Source organism: Lithobates pipiens, unplaced genomic scaffold, assembly GCF_037356315.1.
Source record: "Lithobates pipiens isolate NorthernLeopardFrog02 unplaced genomic scaffold, aLitPip1_a1.2 Scaffold_18, whole genome shotgun sequence".
Classification (NCBI taxonomy): Eukaryota; Metazoa; Chordata; class Amphibia; order Anura; family Ranidae; genus Lithobates; species Lithobates pipiens.
In genome coordinates, this window is record NW_027507758.1 from 216,190,602 (window position 1) to 216,208,238 (window position 17,637).

The following is a 17,637-nucleotide window of genomic DNA, read 5'->3' on the forward strand; positions in this document are numbered from 1 at the left end:
AGAGCTTTCTTTTGATGGTATTCGATCACCCCTGCGTTTTTTTTGTGCATAGCGGACACTTTGGCAAAGTGTCGCCTCTAAATTTTTTTGGGGGGGGGGGACAAGATGCTTTGGGGTGGGGAGCGAAAGAGCCCCCCATGCCCCAAAGCATCCACCCCTCCATGTTGAGGACATGTGGCCTAGTATGGTTCAGGAGAGGGGTGCACTCCCTCGCCCCCCCCCCAGCCTGTCCTGCCAAGGCTGCATGCTCAGATAAGGGTCTGGTATGGATATTTCTGGGGGGGCACACCATTTTCTTTATTTTAGTGTGGTGTTCCCCTTAACCACTTGCTTACTGGGCACTTAAACCCCCCTCCTGCTCAGACCAATTTTTTATCATTTATTTCACACAGCTTTATTTTGGTGGTGTTTAATCACCTTTGCGGCTTTTATTTTTTTGCGCTATAAAACAAAAAAATAGGGACAATTTAAAAAAATAAAACGCTATATTTTTTACTTTTTTCTATAATAAATATCTCCCCAAAAAAATGGAAATAAAATGTTTTTTTTCCTCAGTTTAGGCCGATATGTATTCTTCTACATATTTTTGGTAAAAAAAAGAAAAATCGCGATTAGCGTATATTGATTGGTTTGCACAAAAGTTATAGTGTCTACAAAATAAGGCATAGTTTTATGGCATTTTTATTATAATTTTTTTTATTAGTAATGGCAGCAATCTGCATTTTTAACGGGACTGCGACATTATGGCAGACACATTGGACACTTTTGACACTATTTTGGGACCATTGTCATTTATACAGCGATCAGTGCTATAAAAATGCACTGATTACTGTGTAAATGACACTGGCAGGGAAGGGGTTAACCACTAGGGGGCGATGAAGGGGTTCAGTGTGTCCTAGGGAGTGATTCTAACTGTGGGGGGATGGACTTACAGTCACATGACAGCAATCACTGTTCCCGATGACAGGGACCAGTGATCTATGTCATGACACAAGGCAGAACTGGGAAATGCCTTGTTACATAGTCACTTCCCCCCTTTCTGCGGCTCCGTGACATGACCACCGGGAGAGTGGCGGATAGCGAGTCCGTCGGTCCCGCAGGCATTGGTCACGCTGTACGTAGCACACGCGTGTCTGCTATCCCCACCTCTTAAAAGGGGATGTACAGGTACGCCCATTTGCCCACTGCTGCCATTGTGCCGGCATATATTGGCGTGCAGCGGTCGGCAAGTGGTTAAAGGAAATTTTAATTTTCATTTCATTTCATTTTAAGCATCATTAAAATCACTGCTCCTGAAAAAACTATAGTTAAAAAATAAATAAAAAAATGATGATACATGTCCCCCAGGGCAGTACCCAGACCCCCATAATCCTTTTATGGCCAATCACTTGCATGTAATGCCATTTTTTTTCTTTCTTTTTTACCTGCACTTTTTTTTATTGGTTGTTAAGGACACCGAGGTTGGCTTCCCGGCCCCGTTCCTTAACAACCAGCTTAAACTTTGCCCTGGTTGGGCAAAGCTTTGCACTGGGCAGCGCTCAGTGCATTGAAGGGTGTTCGGGCGACAATCTGAAAATTCAGGCTCGTGCCGAACCGTTCACCCTTACCTGTTAGACATCCTTGTCTGTAAATTATATAGAAAATAAATACATTTGCAAGAAAGTATTGTCAAAAGAAAATCGTCAGCCCCCCCCCCCAACAATAAGTTGTACCTATTACTTTGTTGTGGTAAAGGGGAATTAAACCCTCCTCTACTCTTCAGCCAAGGACGCTACCATCTTGCCTCTGTTGATCTGTAGTGGAGATGGGTCGAATACCCCCCTGTTCAGTTCAAACCAGTACTCCCGAAGAGAGAAAGTTCTGACCTGAACGGCAAACTCTATTAAAGTCAATGGGACCCGAACATGAAAAATCAAAAGTTCCCATTTTGGAGGCTTATATGCAAGTAATTGATCATAAAAAGGGTATGGGGTCCTGGGTACTAACCTGGGGGACATGTATCAATATAAATTTTGTTCACGCAAATCGCCATACCCATACGTCAGTATTTTCATGCTAATTACCATTGTTATGGCAGCAGCTAGCTGCTATAACCCCAGTGTTTTCAAGGTTTTCAAGTTGCACCCGCATATGAAAACGGTGTTAAAACCACACATGTGAGGTATCGCCGTGATTCTTAGAGTGAGAGAAATAATTCTATCTCTAGACCTCCTCTGTAACTCAAAACTGGTAACCTGTAGACATTGTAAACTTCGCCAATGGAGATTTTTATGTGCCAAAATTTGTCCACGAGAGGGTGCAATTTTGCAGCGTGACATGTTGGGTATCAATTTACTCGGCGTAACATTATCTTTCACAATATAGAAAATAATTGGGCTAACCTTACTGTTGTTATATTTTTTAACAAAAAAAAACGCTTGTAAGACTGCTGCGCAAATACGGTGTGAGGCAATGACCACCATTTTATTCTCTAGGGTGTCTGAAAAAATATATATAATGTTTGGGGGTTCTAAGTAATTTTCTAGGAAAAAAAAAATTATTTTAACTCGTAAACAAGTGTCAAAAAGAGGCTTGGTCCTTAAGTGGTTAATGACGCGTAAAGTGCAACAATAAAAATTAACAAATCATTAAATATAGCACCTGGGGTGCCCCCTTAGACTGCCTGTAAAGTGGTGCATCTGTAGCATGTATAGAACATGCTGCAGCAAAAATAACATTTCTAAAGTAACAAAATGTATGAAATTACATTTAAATTGCCAGCAATACAATACCATTGCTGGCAATAGATTTTTTTTTTTTTAAACGGCATAGAGCCCCCCCCCCCAAAAAATCCATATCCGACCCTTATCCGAGCATGCAGCCTGGCAGGCCAGGAAAGGGGCGGGGGACGAGCAAGCATCTCCCCCCTCCTGAACATAGCTGGCCACATGCCCTTAACATGAGGGGGTGGGTACTTTGGGGCACCTTGTCCCCATGTTGATGGGGACAAGGAATTAATCCCCACAACCCTGGGCTGTGGGGGTTTGTGGGCAGAGGGCTTATCAGAATTTGGAAGCCCCCTTTAAGACTGGGTCCCAAGATTTTGCCCCCCCCCCATTTGAATGAGTATAGGGTACATAGCACCCCTATCATTTCACCAGAAAAGTGTCAAAAAGTAATAAAAACACAGACAGTTTTTGACAATTCCCCCAATTAACGTTAATCACGCCGTCCGCCGCCAGAGCCAAAAAAAAAGAAAACAAAAAAATCTGTCAACTAAAGCAAACCGACAAATTTTATTGATTATTTTTATTTTTCATTTCGTTTTTTCTTTATTTACAATTAGTTTTTACCTACCTTTATTTTTCTGCATTGGTTAATATCATTATTAGGACAGCACTCTAGTAAGTTATTTATCATTGTACATTTTTCATTTTAAACCATGCGGCACCTGTATGGCTTTTGGTTTCTTTTCTGAGTTTTCCATTCATTATTAAAATATTTTTCTATTAGGTGATTTTACATTTCTGCCACTACATGGCAGGGTTCTTTTCTATTTATATTTTTTGTCTTTCCTAATTCCTTGTTCTTATTGTTTGAATGGGTGGCCTGCAGTTAAAATGGTGGTGCCGCCTTGCATCTATTACCATACAAATCCAGCGGCCAGTAGTTAAGATGGCACCATGGGATTATATAAATGGCATGCGTGATGACACAGTCACCTGCCCAATCCCCAGACAACATCCTGTAGTGACAAAACGCGTAGGGTGAAGCCTGCGATGGTGATGTCATCACATTTTTTCCTCTCAGGAAGTTGATGAACAAACGAACCAGGAATTGAAGCAAAGTCTGTGGAAACGTTGCAGTTCTTATCACAAGGCAAGCTGCTGTATTGCTGATGAATGAGTCTTACTAGCAAAACTGCAGTTCCAGACAATATTAAGGGTCCTGGGGAGACTGATTTCCCTGAGCTGACTACTATTCTAGTGGTCACGGAGAGCTGGAAAGCAGGCTACAGTGCCTTGCAAAAGTATCCCCCCCCCCCCCCCCCCATTGGCTTTTTACCTATTTTGCTACATTACAGCCTTTAGCTCAATGTTTAATCTGAATTATATGTGATGGATCAAAACACAATAGTCTAAGTTGGTGAAGTCAAATTAGAAAAATATATACATAAAACTATTTTTCAGAATTAAAAAACTGATAATTGGTATGTGCATATGTATTCACCCCCTTTGTTATGAAGCAGAGAAGAAAAGCAAAATAAGTCACATAATTAGTGAAATGATGTCCACCTGTGCGCAATCTAAGTGCCACATGATCTGTCATTACATATACACACCTTTTTGAAAGGTCCCAGAGGCTGCAACACCTAAGCAAGAGGCACCACTAACCAAACACTGCCATGAAGACCAAGGAACTCTCCAAACAAGTAAGGGACAATGTTGTTGAGAAGTACAAGTCAGGATTAGGTTATAAAAAAAAATCATCTAAATCATCAAAATCTTTGATCCCTAGGAGCACCATCAAATCTATCATAACCAAATGGAAAGAATGTGGCACAACAGCAAACCTGCTAAGAGATGGCCGCACACCAAAACTCACGGACCGCGCAAGGAGAGCATTAATAAGAGAGGCAGTACAGAGTTCTAAGGTAACCCAGGAGCTGCAGAGTTCCAAAGCAGAGACTGAAGTATCTGTACATAGGAAGACAGTAAGCTACACGCTCCATAGAGTTGGGCTTTATGGCAGAGTGGGCAGAAGAAAGCAATTGCTTTCAGCAAGAAATAAAAGTAGCACGTTTTGAGTTTGCGAAAAGGCATGTGGAAGACTCCCACAATGTATGGAGGAAGGTACTCTGGTCTGATGAGACTAAAATTGAACTTTTTGGCCATCAAAGAAAACACTATGTCTGGTGCAAACCCAACACATCACATCACCCAAAGAACACCATCCCCACAGTGAAACATGGTGGCAGCATTATGCTGCAGGCATTTTGTTCAGCGGCCAGGACTGGAAAACTGGTCAGAGTTGAGGGAAAGATGGATGGTGGTAAATACAAGGATATTCTTGAGCAAAACCTGTACCACTCTGTGTGATTTTAGGCTAGGACAGAGGTTCACCTTCCAGCAGGACAATGACCCCAAACACACTGCTAAAACAACACTTGAGTGGTTTAAGGGGAAACGTGTAAATGTGTTGGAATGGCCTAGTCAAAGCCCAGACCTCAATCCAATAGAAAATATGTGGTCAGGCTTAAAGATTGCTGTTCACAAGCACAAAACATCCAACTAGAAGGAGCTGGAGCAGTTTTGCAAGGAGGAATGGGCAAAAATCCCAATGGTAAGATGTGTGCATGTTCTGTAAATTAAATGATGCAAATCCTCAAACAATCCATGTTAATTCCTGGTTGTGAGGCCGCAAAACATGAAAAATACTTACTCACTTGGGTGCAGAGCTGGACGCACATTGTCTGAAGGATTTTTCACGGTTTCCTCCTTTACAGCTTATTATCTTCACTTAACACGGATGGTTGTTGTCATTTTATCATTTATGGACTAAATTTTTTGGGACTCTGCCTTAGCTTTTCTTTTTACCTTTTTTTCCACTTGTAAATTGTATACTCTTGCTATATCACTAGTGCTGCATCTATTTTGAATATATGAATTTGTTTGTATTAGACATTGGGGTGCTAGCAGCTGTGTTTACACACATTATATATAAACACATACACGCAGACCCCCACAACCACATTTCATGGGCACTGGTAACTATTTTAGTACACTATTTTCGTTTCAGAATATTTTTTTTCTTGTTTTCCTCCTCTAAAACCTAGGTGCCTCTTATGCCGCGTACACCCGATCAGACTATCCGGCGGACTTAGTCTGGCGAATAAACCGCCGTAAAGTCCGCCGGACTGTCCGAACGAGCGAACCTGCCCACACACGTGACAGAGGATGCTGGGACTGTGACATCATAATGGGCAGGGACATCATCCGGCGATGTCCCTATATAAGTCGCGGCAAGCCGCGTGCCTGTCATTGTGGCCAGAAACAGCGACGAGGCAACAGCTCAAGAAGAGAAGAACAGAAGGCCAGAAGAACAGAAGGCGGCAACAGAAGACCGGGCCACCGCTTGTAAAAGAGCTAGAAGAAGGCGCGGAGGCCCGGTCAAGAAGAACCGTAGAAGGGGACAAGACCCCCGAAGAGGGGGACAAGACCCCTGAAGTTGGAAGAAGAGGGCGGCGACGAAGAAGAAAGCCGGGCTCCTCCGCTAGTAAAAGAGCTAGCAAAAGAGCAGAAGATAGCGGAGGAGTCCGGCGAGAAGACCCCCGAAGACAGAAGAAGACCCCCGGAGCTGTGCAATAAACTATTTTAACCCCGACAACCAACAGCCAGGGTTGTTGGGAAGAGGCCCTTGTCCTCATCAACATGTGGACAAGGTGCTTTGGGATGGAGGGCCACGCGGCCCCCCCGTCCCCAAAGCACCCCCCATGTTGAGGACACACAGCCTGGTACGCTCAGAAGGGGGGGCGCTAGCTCGTCCCCACCCCCTTTCCTGACCGGCCAGATTGCGTGCTCGGATAAGGGTCTGATATGGACCTAGGGGGGGACCCCCATGCTGTTTTTTCGGCGTAGGGCTTCCCCTTTAACTCCATACCAGGTGACGGGGCCAGCGACGCTGCCTTCGCTAGTCCCGGCTACCTGGAGCTGTGCTCAAAATGAACAGACTTTTCTCCATGCGGGAAAAGTCCGTTCATTTCAAAAGTACGGCAGACTAGCACACACACGGCCGTATTGTCCGCCGCACTTTTGGCTAAAAAAAGTCCGCCGAAGCCCACACATGGGGGGATTGTCCGGCGGACTTGAGTTCGCCAGACTTTTCCACCAGATTGTTTGATCGTGTGTACGCGGCATTAGGGAGAGAAAAATACGGTAATCATTCATGACACCAATTGGATGGTTTGACAATTTGATTGAGATTACAAGCAAATGTGACAGTTATCATTCATGACATGTCCTGAAAGTAACTGTTTTTAGAACCTGTTAAATCAGTGGGTTTAATTCTGCTTAAAGAACTACTAAACCCATCAATTTATGTTTAAAAAAACAAACAAAAAACTTACATTTCTGGCATACTAACTGTCACATTTGCTTGTGTTTTTCAGCCATGCTGTCAAACCATCAAATGGCTGAAATAACTGATTACATGTGCAACACCATGGTAATTGTAGATCAAACAGAGGCTAAGATGGCAGCCTCTTTGGTTGAAAAGGATGGGAGGATTTAGTTCAGCTTTATTTACTGTCTGTTTAAATAGAACAAATTATAGAGTAAAATAAATACATTTTATCTACAGTAACACTACACATTTTAAAACTAACATTGGTCATACCAGAAAAAAAAAATGGAAAATTTATATCAAATACTTACCGTAATTTTCCTTTCCTGATGGGCTCCATGGCAGCATACGTGTGGGTTAGCCCCGCCTCCATAATTACCCAATAGGACCTCTACTCCCATAAATCTTTGCTCCAAGCTGCTATCCGTGTTCCGTAACTAGCCTACTCCAACATTTGGGAGGGAACTCCTGCTGCCATGGAGCCCATCAGGAAAGGAAAATTACGGTAATTATTTGATATAAATTTTCCATTTTCCTGACAGGCTCCATGGCAGCATACGTGTGGGTAATAACTCGCCAAACACACCCGGGTGGGCTAAAAATGTTGAGCAAAGAAACTAGAATTTTATTTTTCATTGTCCACTGACAATACTTGTAAACCAAAATTAACAGAAGAAAGCGCAGCTGGCTCTACACAATAATGGGAAACAAAAGTATTAATTGAAGACCAGGAAGCTGCTCTACAGATAACTTCTGGTGCGACATGTCAAACTGCTGCCCAAGAGGTCGAGATGCCCCGAGTTGAATGAGCCGTCACTGCCTCAAGAGGAACCATGCCCTTTGCCTTGTATGCCCTTTGAATCGTTTGGACCACCCAAGATGAGATTGATCTTACTGATGCTCGCATCCCTTTATTTTTGCCATGGAGAAGGACAAAAAGAAAGTCTGTTCGTCTGAACGAGGCTGTAGCGACCAGATATTGTTTCAAGGTGCGACCAACATCCAGGGGATGAATCTCTTGGTTGTCTGACATTCTAAACGTAGGTAGCACGATCTCCTGATTTTCATGAAATACTGATGTAACTTTTGGATTTGACCCAAGCATAGGGATCAGGACCACTCTGTCCGGAAAGAAAGTTAGAAATGGTTCAACAGACCCAAGATTCCTAATTTCCGACACTCTTTTGGCTGAAGTTATTGCCACCAGAAACACTGTCTTGATAGTGAGATCTTCTAAAGACAGGGGAGCATCCAAACCTTTCCCAAGATCAGAAAGAAAGTCCAATACTAACGGAAGGTCCCATTTGGGAAACCTGGGCCTCTTTTGAGGCCTAAGCCTGATGGCTCCTTTAAAGAATTGTTGAATTAAGGTATGATTCGCCCACGAAACTCCTGTAAAGGCTGAAATGGCTGAAACTTGTACTCTAAGAGAACTAACTGCCAGAGACAAGTCTAACCCTGACTGAAGGAAAGACAAGATATCTTGAACTGCCGGAGAATTATATGAATTTGACCTAGAAGACATGTGGCCCATAAACCTGGCCCATATACGTTCGTACACTTTATTGGTACTCTTCCGTCTGGCACTAAGAAGGGTTGGAATCGCTTCTTCTGGGCAACCCAGAGCTTCTAGCCTTCCCCTCTCAAGAACCATGCCCTGAGGTGTAGACAGGATGGGCACGGGTGTAACAGTGTGCCCTGAGACAGTAGATCTGGCCTGAGAGGCAGGGGAACTGGATCCTGATAGCTGAGGAACAACAGCAGAGGAAACCAAGGCCTGTTGGGCCAGAATGGTATTATCGCAATGATCTCCACCTTCTCCCCTCTGAGCCTCCGAAGGAACTGTAGGATTACAGGAACTGGAGGGAAGGCGTAGGCTCTCTGGAACTTCCAACAATCCGTGAGAGCATCTATCCCAAACGCCTGAGGATCCCTGAACCTCGAGTAGTATCTGTGCATCTTGCGATTGTATGGCGAAGCGAACAGATCGACCTCTGGAGATACTCCCAGAGTCAGAAGCCACTCGAAGACATCCCTGTGAAGGGACCACTCGTTGTTGTCTATTTTGACCCTTGACAGAGAATCTGCTTGAACATTCTGGACCCCTGGGATGTATACAGCAGAAATGTTGACCACATTCTTCTGAGCCCAGTTCATTATCGGTTCTACTTCTCGTAATACAGACCAACTGCGAGTCCCTCCTTGTTTCTTTATATAGGCCACCGCAGTTGTGTTGTCCAGTCTTAACATTACTGACGACCCTGCCACCAGATGGCGAAATGCTATGAGTGCTTGAAAGGCTGCTCTCAACTCCAGGATGTTGGAGACCACACACAGCGACGGGAACGACCACCTTCCTTGAGCTACTTCTGTAAGGCAGTGAGCGCCCCAACCTTTGTTGCTGGCATCTGAGGTTACTATTACCCAGGAAATGGGGACTATCGAATGATGGATGCGTAGATTCTTCCCTTGAAGCCACCAGAGGAGAGACATCCTCATCGCTGGTGTAAGGAGTATGTGCTGTGTATGATTGGACGATTCCCACTGTTGCAGAAACCCTTTCTGGAAGGGACGAGTGTGCCACTGGGCCCACTTCACCATAGGGATGGTGGCCGTCATTGTGCCGATCACTTTCAAGCATTGTAGAGCCGAAAGATGAGATGATTCCCAAGCCTTGTGAATCCTGTCCCGGATCACACTGATTTTTTCCTCCGGCAGAGAGATAGTGCCTTTTAATGTGTCGAACTGAGCCCCTAGAAACACGATCACTTGAGTTGGAACCAGATGGCTCTTCTCTAGGTTCAGGAGCCAACCAAACGTCTGTAGAGTGGAGATGACTAAACTCTTGTGTTCCAGAATTTGATCTCTGTCCTGAGATAATAGGAGCAAATCGTCCAGATAATGAGGGAGACGAACTCCTTTGACTCGTAAAAGAGCTACTATCGCTAGGAGTACCTTGGAGAAGACCCAAGGAGATATCGTCAACCCGAATGGGAGACAGGTAAACTGGAGGTGTTGATCGCCAACTGCGAAATGGAGAAATTGCTGGAAATCCCTTGCTACTGGCACGTGAAAGTATGTGTCCTTCAAATCGATTGAGATTAACCAATCCCCTAGCTGCACCGACTGTTGGATTGTAAGAAGAGACTCCATTTTGAACGTTTCCTTGCAAATGAAGGAATTGAGGAGGGTCAAATCTATCACCGGCCTCCATGCGCCATTTCTTTTCTGAACCATAAACAGAGGAGAATACATGCCTTCACCACGTTCGTCTTCTGGCACGGGCACGGCTGCGCCTTGATCCAGCAAACAACTTACGTAGGTCAATAGGACCTGTTTCTTTTCCTCTGAGCCTGGAATTGTTGTGGGAATGAACCTTAATCTCGGAGTGTTGATGAAAGTCCACTTGTGACCCGAGGAAACCGTCTTGATGGTCCAATAATCTTGAATTGAGGCCGCCCAAACATGTCGGTAGTGAAGAAGGCGAGCCCCCACCTGACATGTTTGAGCGGGCCCAATTTCAAAAAGATTTGGTAGAATCTTGATTACCTGCGGAAGCCCCTTTTGAGGTTTTCTTAAGGGAGGATTGTCTGGACCTCCAAGATCTAGAGAACTCCCTGCCGGATCTATAACTGCGCGCTTCTCTAGCGCGATCCGAGGTCTGCCTTCTTGGAAAAATACGTTTTTGGTTTTGAAGACGTCTGTCTTGAGGGAGGAACCCAGACCTCCCACCTGTGGCCCGGGATATGGCGCTATCTAGTTTATTACCAAACAAGGAGGTTCCCTCAAATGGTATACGACACCATGCCTGCTTAGATGTTGGATCCGCCAACCAGGAACGGAGCCACAAAGCACGGCGTCCCGAGACTGCTGCCAACATAGCCCAAGACAGAAGGCGGGTAATGTCAATAGATGCCTCCCCCAAAAAGGCTGATGCCATTCTGATCTCCTGAATAGGAGAGTCTTTAGCCGTATTCACTGAGATACCTCTCAAGAACTCTTCAACATTGTCGGCCCATGTTTCAATAGCCTTTGAGACTGCGGCTAAAGCCAAAGTTGGTTTACAAGCCATCCCTGAAGTTAGATAAATTCTTTTCAGATCTGAGTCAATTCTTCTCTCTAACGGATCTTTGAAAGATACTGTGTCTTCCAAAGGGAGAGTCACGTATTTGACTAAACGCATAAGTGCTGCGTCTACCAGAGGAGCTGATTCAAGGTGCTTCACATCATCCTCCTTAAAGGGGTACAATTTAGACACCTTTGATTGCATGGAGCTCTTCCTATCAATCTTGCTCCACTCTTCAGTAATGATTTCTCCCAATTCAGATAGGAAAGGAAAATGTAGCCGTTCCTTTTTAAGTTGTTTGAAAAACTTTCTTTGTTTGGGGAGGGGAGAAGTAGTGGGTTCTTCCCATTTTAAAGCTTCTTTCACTGCCTTGACAAGAGCAGGTACTAAAGCATAATCAAATCCTACTCCTGGATTCCTGGATCCGATTCGCTGTCAGACAAGAGCACAGAGTGGTGGCTTGGTTGAGAAGATTCCCTAGTCTCTTGTAAGAGCCCTTCACCTCCTGAAGGACATAATGGGTCTGAGGGGGATTCCATAGCGTGATGAGCTTCCCTCTGCTGCAGGGATTCCTTTACCACTCTTCTCACCATAGATTCCAAGCGTTGATCCGCACCATCTCTTTCATCTGCGACTTTAGAGAAGCAATGATCACAGAGCGATTTGTCTGATGGGATGGGCATCTTACAGCCCCAACATGAATTATCTGGTCCTCTGCTTGAGTGCGAGTGACCACTGCGTTGTTCAGATCTGGAAGACCTACGGTAACCAGACTTTGACGATGATTTGCGGTGGTGCGATTTTGACGATCCACTGCGACTATGCGCACTGTAATGAGGTTCAGACCTAGAAGGGCTATAAGGAAATATACAAGAAAGAGAGAGAGATACAGACCAGGCTGGTATCAAATGCTAAGGAATACTCCACATATACACAGCAATCCAGCCATGCACATACCTGTTACAAGCGGGCAGGTCACTAGTAGGCAGTGAGGCATCCATGACTAAGAACGCTGACTGTAACAACAATAGACCCTCATAAGCAGCCATACAAAACACAGGAGCAACAATACATCAGAGCAGATCATAACCTACCTTACACCAACCAGAGAATGGCCCCGGGAAGTCGCTGAATTTCCTGCAATCATTCCCAAATTCTGACATCTCCCACTGTGTTTTAAATATGGCGCCCATGACGTCATCAGCGGCGTCAGACGCGAGATGCCCGCGCGCATGCGCGGGAACCAAGCCTCGCTTTGGATTTGGGTCCGCGCATGCGCAGAACGCAGCGCTGGACCCGGAAACAGGGGGAGAAAGGCTGCTGGAACGCGGAAGCATCAGCGCCTATGCACAAGAACCAGCTGGCATATGAAAAGACACAGGTAGAAAAAAGAAAACACATAAACACTGCTGCCATGAAAAACTGAATTTTTACAGCTCACCACTCCACCAACGATCATCTGGCCGAACAGGTTCAAGCACACACCACCGATCCACTGGGCAGATAATGGCCACCTTACATAGCAGGTAATAAGCCGTGCGCACTTATCTTCGGACAAACCAAGCCTTCAGCGCTACTCTGCCATACACTCCATACCCATGCTTAACAGACAGGGCCTATCGGAGGAACAAAATCTTGATAGTCGGCCGACTTGATCGTAGTGAAGATCTCTTCAGATAGGAAACACCTGTCCTATGGAGGAGGACAAACAAGGAACACGGATAGCAGCTTGGAGCAAAGATTTATGGGAGTAGAGGTCCTATTGGGTAATTATGGAGGCGGGGCTAACCCACACGTATGCTGCCATGGAGCCTGTCAGGAAAAATATTTATCTACATCTTTTTGTCTATAGAGTATATAAAAAAAAATTTTTTTGCATGACAGTAAGGCCAAAAGAAAGCCTAGTTCATGACAAAAATTGAAAACTGTGTTATCTTAAAGTGTTACTAAACCCAGTAATCTGAAAATAGTTCATGTGCACCCACCACCCCACAGTGCCCACCCCACCCCACAGTGCCCACAGCTTATAAATCTTCTTTTTTCATTCAAATACTGCCACTATATACCATTTATGAATGATCTGTATGCCACAGTTACATGATAAACCGCACAGTTTCTCCAGTGCTGAGAGTTCAGGTAGGAGGAGATTCCCACTACAGCCTGTATACATGCCCACATGTGTGATATCAATATCATGTGACCTGGCTAGCTCTGAGAACAAGTAAATGTTCTCTCCAGCATAAAAGACACAACTGAGCATGTGCAGGTTGGCTACTGTGCTGTGCTGGATCTGTGCATACAGGATAAAACAGCATTTTTACACAATGCAGAGGATTAACCTCTTAAGTACCACAGCGAGTATAACAAGCATGCTATGCTGCATATACAGACTGATTTTACTGTTGTGGGTTTAATAACACTTTAAGTAATGATAAAGGTATTGCTAAATAAATAAGCCCACAGCAGAGATGTAAAAAACTGCTCAGGTCAATAAGGGTAGATAATAAAGCCCAACTCCAGGCTGAACTATTATTGTCTAAATGCATGAATTGTGTATTCTTAGTTGAATCTGTGTCGCATAACAGCGCAATTGTCAGTTAAAATAACGCAGTGCATATCGCAAAAAATTGCCTGGTTATGAAGGGGGGTAAATCTTCCGGAGGATGGTGGTTAAAGTGTTAGGCTACATACACATAGGCAGGCAGGTATATCAGTTTGCTGAATTAAAAGGTGGATAAACACCACAGCAACACGCAGTGCTATGGTGGCATACAAACTGGCAGATTAACTTCAGACAGTTTGTGTGCTGCTAGAAATTCCACAGAAACTCCAACCCTGGGTGCACAGGGTCAGATTAGAGTCAGTCAGAGGTTCTGTTCATATGTAATCACTACAGCGAGTGTTTACATTCCTAACAGCAGTAGCTCTGTACATTAAAGAGGGATTCCACCTACAAAAAAAATATTAAAAGCCAGCAGCTACAAATACTACAGCTGCTGACTTTTAATAAATGGACATTTACCTGTCCTGGGTTCCAGCGATGCCGGCAGCCGAGGCCGATCGATCGCTCGGCCCTCGGCTGCTGCCGCCACCATTCTAGGTGAGGGAATCAGGAAGTGAAGCGAATCGGCTTCACTTCCCGGTTCCCTACTGCGCATGCGCGAGTCGCGCAGCGCAATAGGAATTGTCCCCACTGTCTCTGAGACCCATGTGTGTCCCAGCAGACAGCACGGCAGGACAGGAAATGGCGTAGACTCCCACGGGAGTCTATGCCCGTAAGAGGGTGTAAATACCTGTCTTTGACAGGTATCTCCACCCCCCTCCCCCCTGAAAGGTGCCAATTGTGACACCGGAGGGGGGGAGGGTTCCGATCAGCGGAGGTTCCACTTTAGGGTGGAACCCCGCTTTAATTTGTACAGAGTACAAATATTACAGCGTACACTGACCGCTGCCTGCTGGTTCCCTGTGCAGCCATTTGACCTAATTCCAATCACAGTTTTTTTTTTTATGTTTTGGGTACAGCAATGGTTAGATCCTGTGTCTAATTTTTGTTGCCGTTTGACACTACTGAAGGGATTCTCCCTCATTCCTCTACAGAAGAAAATGGTAGCTGGGATAAGACAGGGCAGAGATAGCAAAACAAATCTGACAGATTATTTGTCTATAATGTTACAAAATGTGTATTTATTGCTGTTGTGTTCATGTTAGAAAATTATATAGTCACTGAGACAAAAAGTCTTGTAAACAAATGTATGAATACTTGACATGGGTTCACATCCTTTCCAATACTATTCACAACTTAAATTAAAAATATATATACCCTCCGCAAAACAAACGGTAGATCTGTTACAATACCAGGCAAAAGATGCATTGCAAACATGTAGGAAACTTACATACGAGTCAGGGAACAAGTGTGGGAAACTCCTGGCCAGAACAGTTAGATAATAGAGACTCCGAGCGTATATTCCCCAAATCATCTCTCCCTCAGGACAGAGGGAAGCCTTACCCACTCAGATCGCCAATGCATTCCGGGCCTACTATTCCTCCTTATACAATCTCCCGAAACAGTTACCCAATGATGCTACAGTAGGGGATTATCTTATTCAATCTAATATCCCCAAACTCTCAGAAGAACCCATCACATTGATGGAACTACAATGCGCCATCAAAAACATGAAACTGGGGAAAGCATCGGGACCGGATGGGTTCACTTCAATATTACCAAACCCTTTCACCAATCCTAGGCCCGCACATAATAAAACTCTTTAATAATCTCACAAACGGTGCCCGACTCCAAAGAGACACATTAAGTGCCCACATCTCCCTCATACCCAAAGAAGGAAAAGATCAGTCGGCCTGCGGCAGCTATAGGCCCATATCACTCCTAAACATAGATCTCAAACTCCTTAATAAGGTACTAGCCAACAGACTATCCCGACATATGACAGACTTGATACATTTGGATCAGGTGGGTTTTGTCCCCACAAGTGAGGCTAGGGACAACACCACCAAGACAGCATGTGTTTTTCTCAGTACAGACGCCGAAAAGGCATTCGACTGGGTTAGCTGGGAGTTTATGGCCTTGGTCCTTAAACATATAGGACTTGGTAGGCACATGCTTAACTGGATCTTAAACGTATATTCGATATCTACAGCTCAGATCAAAGCCAACGGAGTCCTCTCTGACCCCTTTTCCATCTCCAATGGTACCAGACAGGGTTGCCCTTTATCACCCCTGCTCTATGCCTTGGTACTGGAACCCTTCTTATGCACGATACGGCAAAACCCAGATATTTCAGGAATTACCATTGCTCAAACTCAGTATAAGATTTCCGCATATGCTGACGATCTATTGTTTTCCCTGACAAACCCGGTCATTTCCCTCCCAAATCGAATTAAAGGATTTCAGAGATATGGAAACCTATCTAACCTAAAAATTTACTTCGACAAATCCACAGCTATGGGCATTAATATACCAGCTGAAAAATGTACCCCCCTGCAGTCTAAATTTAATTTTAAATGGTCCGACAGTCACTTCACCTACTTAGGAACCAATATGCCCAGAGATTTAAAGAGCACATTTGAATTGAACTTTCCACCAATGCTATCCAAAGTAAAGGGACTGCTCGAGGAATGGGGAAAAGGCCTACACTCATGGTTCGGGAGATGCAACCTTCTTAAAATGTGCTTCCTCCCGAAATACCTGTATTTGTTCCAAGCATTGCCGATCAGAATTCCTTCTCTATATTTCAAAGAAGTACACTCATTGTTCATAAAATGTATTTGGTCACACTCGAAACCTCAACTACGTAGCTGTTACCTGACGCTACCAAAGCATCAAGGCGGTCTAGCCCTTCCAGAGTGAAACACTACCACCAAGCAGAACATCTAGGGAGGATCATTGACTGGAACAGACACAAACAAACCAAATTATGGGTCCACATAGAACACACCCAGGCAGGGGTCCCGTTGAAAGGGGCAGTCTGGTGCTATGAAAGACTCCCTCCAGACATGATGAAACACCCGATCATAGGCGCCACACTATATATAGGCTCACTAATAATAAAGTCCACACCCTTGACCTCCACGCAGTTCCCTCTGTTCCCTCTTCTGGGCAATCCAGCGTTTGCACCAGTTCTGGATCGCTTGGAGTACGGCACATTATGGACTGAGGGTAAAGATTGCGCACTACATTACGTAGAAGGGGAACACTGGGCCTCGATCCAATCATTGACAAGCGACACTGGGGGATTCCAGTTACCATTTTGGAAAGCGATCTGTCTACACCACTTCATCCACTCAATTCCAGACCCTGCACATTTTAAACGGAACCTGACGACTCTAGAGGAATATTGTAGAGATGAAGGTACATTATCCCAGGTACTTTCCATAACATATACATTGCTCAATACCACAGCAGCACAGCCCGATCTACTGTTCATGCAGAAATGGGAAAATTACCTACAATGTGCTTTTACAGCCATACAAAAACAAAATATTCTCCAATTCTCCCTGAAGTCATTTATCTGCACAAAAATTCAGGAGACAAATAATAAAATCCTAACCAGGTAGTACTATACACCTCAGTTACTACATAGATTCTTCCCCAATACTTCAGATAAATGCTGGAGGTGTCAGACAGACAAAGGGACACTTCTACATATATTCTGGACTTGTCATTCAGAGGATGATAGATCACGTAATTCAGAGGGACCCCGTGTTCTTTCTGTTGCACGCAACCGCAGTTCAGGCACAGTCGTACAAGAAATCCGTGATCAGACATTTGCTAAATGCCGCAAAGTTGTGCATCCCAGCTACATGGAAGCAAAACGTGCCTCCGTCAGTGGGATTGTGGTTGCGCAGAGTAGAAGATATTAAATCACTGGAAGACTTGTTGCTTACAGCCCAACACAAACAAGACAAACACTCCAAAACGTGGTCATTATGGAATATGTTTATTTTCTCTGACG

General features: G+C 44.5%; 1 protein-coding gene across 2 annotated transcripts in view; it reads left to right on the forward strand.

Moving 5' to 3' along the window:
- AGT (angiotensinogen) overlaps positions 1–17,637 on the forward strand; it is a 257,507-nt gene that overhangs the window by 179,138 nt on the left and 60,732 nt on the right. The window lies entirely within an intron of this gene.